Source organism: Cupressus sempervirens, chromosome 2 (genome assembly GCF_028749045.1).
Source record: "Cupressus sempervirens isolate cs-2001-9-10 chromosome 2, ASM2874904v1, whole genome shotgun sequence".
Classification (NCBI taxonomy): Eukaryota; Viridiplantae; Streptophyta; class Pinopsida; order Cupressales; family Cupressaceae; genus Cupressus; species Cupressus sempervirens.
Genome location: NC_143119.1, coordinates 593,535,527 through 593,541,269, shown reverse-complemented (window position 1 = coordinate 593,541,269; position 5,743 = coordinate 593,535,527).

Below are 5,743 nucleotides of genomic sequence, written 5' to 3'. Positions count from 1 at the left end.
TCTAATAATATTTTGTTTATATAACATTGTTTGAAAATTGATACTCTCAATGAATCAAAACTTCGATTATATATGCTAATAACTAATCTTAATTAAACTGAGTTTAATTAAATTAATTATTAATATCTCTTCATAATTGACAAGCTCAATACCAATATTTTAAATCATTAAAAGAGTGATCCATTAATTTAGAACTTTATAATATTCATTTATAATTAATTATATATACATATATACTTATATACATATATATATATATATATATATATATACATAAATATATATATATATATATATATATATAATAACATTTAATAATTAATGATATTGCAACAAAATCGAGATTCATATCCACATCTCATATGAAATAAAATTGCAAATAAAACTTTATATAATTTAAAACCTAACTCAAATCGCAATGCAATTTTAAAATTGCGCGGCCCAATACATCCGCACTGCAGGTACACTGCGGATCGCAGGTACATTGTGGATCGCAGGTACACTGCGATCTCGCAGGCCTATGGTGGGTGGGGTATATAATACCCGCCCAACATCATATATATATATATATATATATATATATATATATATATATTTAAACGCGATTTTCAATAACATTTTTTTATAAAAACGTTCCCATGCGATATGAAATACTATTAACATGAAACTCTATCGCGATTTGACATTCGATTATTATATAAATAAATATATACATGTATATATATACATATGTATATATATATATATATATATATGGGTATATATATATATGTGTGTGTATATATATACACACATAGTTTATCACCATCATAGCACATACATATATATATATATATATGTAGATAATGATATATACGTATATGTGTATGCAGATTCAAGAATATACACAATTTACTTAGAAATTCTAATTTTTAGAATTTTCCTTTAAATCTTTGATCTTCAAATTTATCCAATAAATAATCTAATGGGTTTGGTTATGAATTTAAACCCTAGCCCCATTTTCTTTCAGATCTATGCATATAAAGATTTCCACATAAATTCAATTGCCCATATTGAGAATGCATACAATAAAAATATGAAATTCTTCAGAAGACATATGGAAGACACGAAAGAAGACAAGGAATGCAAGATGTGGAAATAGCATAAGTAAAATCACAAGAATCTACCCAGATTCTGATGCTAATTCACTCTTCCTCAGAAAACCTGCAGAGCAAGCTCCCTCCTTCAAAATTCTCGAATCCTCCAATGCTCCAATTGCACTCCAAACACTCTATCTAAGCTTTTAGGAATGCTTGAATATAAAGAGCTCTTAGGAAACCTCTAGAATGTTTCTAGAAACAGCTAGAAGGTGTCACCAACTAAGCATGGGTCTTTTCCAACCTTCAAGATGAGCCTTAGGGTTGTAGACACCATGTGCTTAATTGATGCACAAACCCCTGTGTTGTTGACACATGAGAAATAGAGAAGTGCGTTAACTCCCATGCAAGCTTATAACTCCAATCCACTTTTATATAATTTCTATCTAAATATTTATAACTTTCATCTTAAATTTTATAACTTTATTATTATTTTATGATTATTAATAATTTTAATTTCTAATTTTCTTTTATTTAATTCATTTTCCTCAATAATTCACATTTAATTAATTACAATCAAAATATCAAAGATCATGATATTTTATTAATTTTCTCCAAAATAGTTAATTTATTAATTAAATCTATTTATTAAGACTTAATTAATAGAAAATTCACCATAGACCTCCAAGATAAAATATGAAAACCCATCATAGAAAAAATCATACAAAATCAATCTAAAGGGTTAAAAATCATGAAATATGTCATCTGACACATTCAGTGGGTACTCAACTTTGATACTTGTCCTAACTCACTAGGACAACTGGTTTAAGAGTTTGGGATTTGGACTTGAGAATTTATCTCCCTTCTCTTATCATTGAGATAGTATAATAGGGTACGCTCATCCTGGCAATTCAAGGAAGTCGATACCTAGTACCTGCAACCTGCAAAAAAACCATGCATGTACATACAATATATATAATGCTAAGCTAAACAAACAATGGCAGGAAGTGGTGCATCGTGTAGATCCCGACTAAGCAGGTGACTACGACTCTCTTCCTTAACCACATCAGAAATGCCATACAATAAGAAAACACACACACCATACACATGCAAGTATGGGGTAAGTATCCATAATAAAACACATGAGATAATATACCATCTAACTAATCATCATTAATAATTGAAAATAGTATAATGATCATCATACATACATGAAATTTAAAGTTTAAATGATCTCATCATATATCAACTGAATCCATATCATAATATCTGATAGTGTCAAAACAATACCACTAAACCATCAACATAAAACTAGTCCATCAAAGTCTGATAATAATAACAATGTCCAGAAAATATGTGAACGAGGGTAGGCACTACATGGGCTCCTTTCTGTTATTCCATCTAAATAGAAAAAAGTGTTACCATCTAATTCTTTGGTTACTCTGATTCCTTGAAATAAGTGGCTATCAAGTTTGAAAGTGATGAGTCATCTCTGATTACCTGCATACTCACTTTAATCTGATGATTTTTCTTGTCTTCATCATGAACTGTAAGGTTAACTTTTACTTTTGCACCTTCTTCCTCCTCATCATCTTCTACTTCATCATGATCCTCTTCCATTTGGTCCATAGACAAAAGTTTATCTTTCCACTCATTATAAGCATTGTCCTCTGGCCAATCAAAATTTAGAACTTATCTTTGTATAGTTACTAAATAATTTGCAATTGCTTCTATATCAACAAAATCTTTTCTAATGATATTATACAATAACTATACTTTTACCAACTCCTCATTTTTCATTGCCCATAACAAATGGCCCTTTTCATTTATAACCTTATTTATTCTTTCACAAAAGACTTCATCTAGCTCCCTCTTCCATTCTTCCTTTTCTTTTATTTTATCAAATTTTTTTAAAGCACAAGGGAATAAATCAATTTTTTTTGCAAAATACTTAGAAAAACAAATAGTTAATCTTTTTTGGAAAGAATCTTACTTATCATCAAAACCTTGCAACTTATTTAATAAATCAAAAATTTCTTCTATTTGATGATATGTTAGCTGAATAATAGATATACACATAGTAGTGATATCTTCATTTCTCTCTGTCTATTTCTGTACAATGGGTTTGAGAATAGCTTCATTCTACTTCAGTTCATCCCTGATAGCTGAAATCCTTGCTAACTGATCAAAAAATGTGGGCCATTATATCATGTCTATTAAATACATGATACCCTACCTCAATTTTTCTTCATATTGATTATTAAGTTCTACATGCATTGCATATAACTTATTTTTCTCTTCTTCAAAATCCTCTGCAGTATAGAACTATGGCCTTTCTGGGGTATCTGGTACCTCAACAATTGGAGTTGATTTAAAAGGTTCAATAGGTGGCCTTGGGGGATATGAAATTCTAGGTCTACTAGATTCTTGTACTTTTCTCTTCCCAAGTACCTTTTCCATTTGAGATACTTTATTTTCCAATGACTGTATCTGCATACCCCTCTCCTCATATGCTTTCAAAACTTCTTCAAACCCATTGAGTTGGGAAGATCTTTCTTCTTCCTGACCAGATACAACACTACCAAATTTCAATATTTCTAAGGTCATTCCAATTATCTATTTTCTACCAACCTCACTAGCCCTAAATACTATCAATGCACCAGTATGCTTTGCAGTAGAAATTTCTTGCATCCTAGTCTTATCCCTTTTCTCAATAGACCAAATTACAAGAGCTTGGTGGTTATCACTAAACTTGACTTCTATGAGCTTTTAGTACCTCTTCCTCGATTTTAAATTGGACATTCTTTTGTTTTCTTACTAAATCAAAAACTATGGCATTCACTATATCCCATTCTGGTAATATAAGGACTCCTGACTACTTAACTAATTGCCTTCTAGCCTCAGGTGTAAATTGAGCAAAATCATTCAAAAATTTAGACTTTATCTCCTCCTTAATAGAAGAATCCAATTTACTAGGTTGTTTTGCCTTTATTTTTTGACAAGTTTTCTCAAAATTGCCTATGTTTAACCTCCACAAAAATTGTGCAAATGCTCTAGACTTCACAAAATTCTCATCATTAATAAACCTCTTAGAGGCCTGGGAAACTATAGGGTCAATTTCCTTACCTTGGTAATCAGCAACAGTTAAATCCAAGGAAGGTGTAGGAGGTTCTTGTGGTTCTCCAATCTCCAAGTCTTTAGAAGTAACAATTACATCCCCTTCTCCACCCATTTGTCTAAGCTGCTCCCTTAAAAATGCTTCATCATCGATCCAGATTGGGGATTGGCTTGGGGAGTATTGTTCTACTTGAGAAGAAGAAGATCTATGCTCCAATTTTTTCCTTTTTGGAGCAGTGGCCGTAGATGGACTTTCTGGTCTTGGCCTCTGATGAAGGGGTGCCTGTTGCACACTTTGAACCATCACATAAACTGCCTTTCTCTGCAAAGTATACTAGCCAAGAGAAACCACATTTTTGCTGCTTATCCTTCTTTGTACCTCTATAGCCTTGTCTAGATATGCTTCAATATATATGGCTTTCTTCTCATTCATGGTTTGGATTATTATAGAAAAATTATTCATTAATGCTTGCATTTTGGCTTCCCAATATTTCTTATCTTTCAAGGGGTCATAACTAGAGTTAAAAGCATTAATAAATTCTAAAGTCTTATTGAATACTATCCATTTTTATTTTCTCAATTCTTGCTCTTGTAAAGAAAAAATATTCCTAATAACATCCTCATGATAGTATACCTGGTGTACCATACGAGCAACCTTTGTCCTCTCTCTTAAGATATCATAGAAACCTTCAGGATCAATAAATTTGGCATGGGACTCTGCCATGTTGTATCTATCCAGGAATAAGTTGAGATGCTTCCATCCTTTCTTCACAAAAACAAAATCATGCACTACAGTAACAATTGGAAAGAATGTACTCTTCTTTGGCATATCTCTTTCATCAATAGTGCCTATCTGCCATAACAATTCTACTATCCCTATTTTCAATGGCACATGGAAAGGTATAACATGAGGTTTTCCCAAAAAACCATATACTCTTATTACTGTTGAAATATTGTAAGGGATTATATCCCCCCAATTATGACTGACCAATAGCCCTTTTGCATGGTCCTTGGGTCTGACCAATTCTAGTAGTGCTTGTGGAATCCTAGGGTTGTCTCCTCTCAAGAGTAACCTAAGATTTGATGCAAAGTATCTGTCAAACCTCACATAACTGGCATCTATAGCTTCTGAGGTCATATCAACACTCCACAACTATACTAGATTTATTTCTCCATTCCTAGTCATTTCCAATTCCATTTCCTTGGAGAAAAAGGTAAATCCCTTATACAAACATACATACATGAGTAAGGAATACCAACAAAAAGGTTTATCCACTTTTACCCATGCTATCCCCACCAAACCATTATGAATCTCCTTTGCAAGGAAAGTAGCAAAATCTAAAATAGTGCTCATCCCAAATTGAAGAGTTTGAGCCATTATGAGAATAATTGAGTTTGGGATTTTCTCACCTTCATCCGTTCCAAAAATCTTGCAAAGAGAAAAATACAGTGCCTGAGCCCTGAGGTTGAAATGCCTCCTTAGTAATGGTTCAGGGGTGCTGGCTGTAATTACAAGAAAAGTACCAATTTTAGTAGCGTGCTCTTGTAGT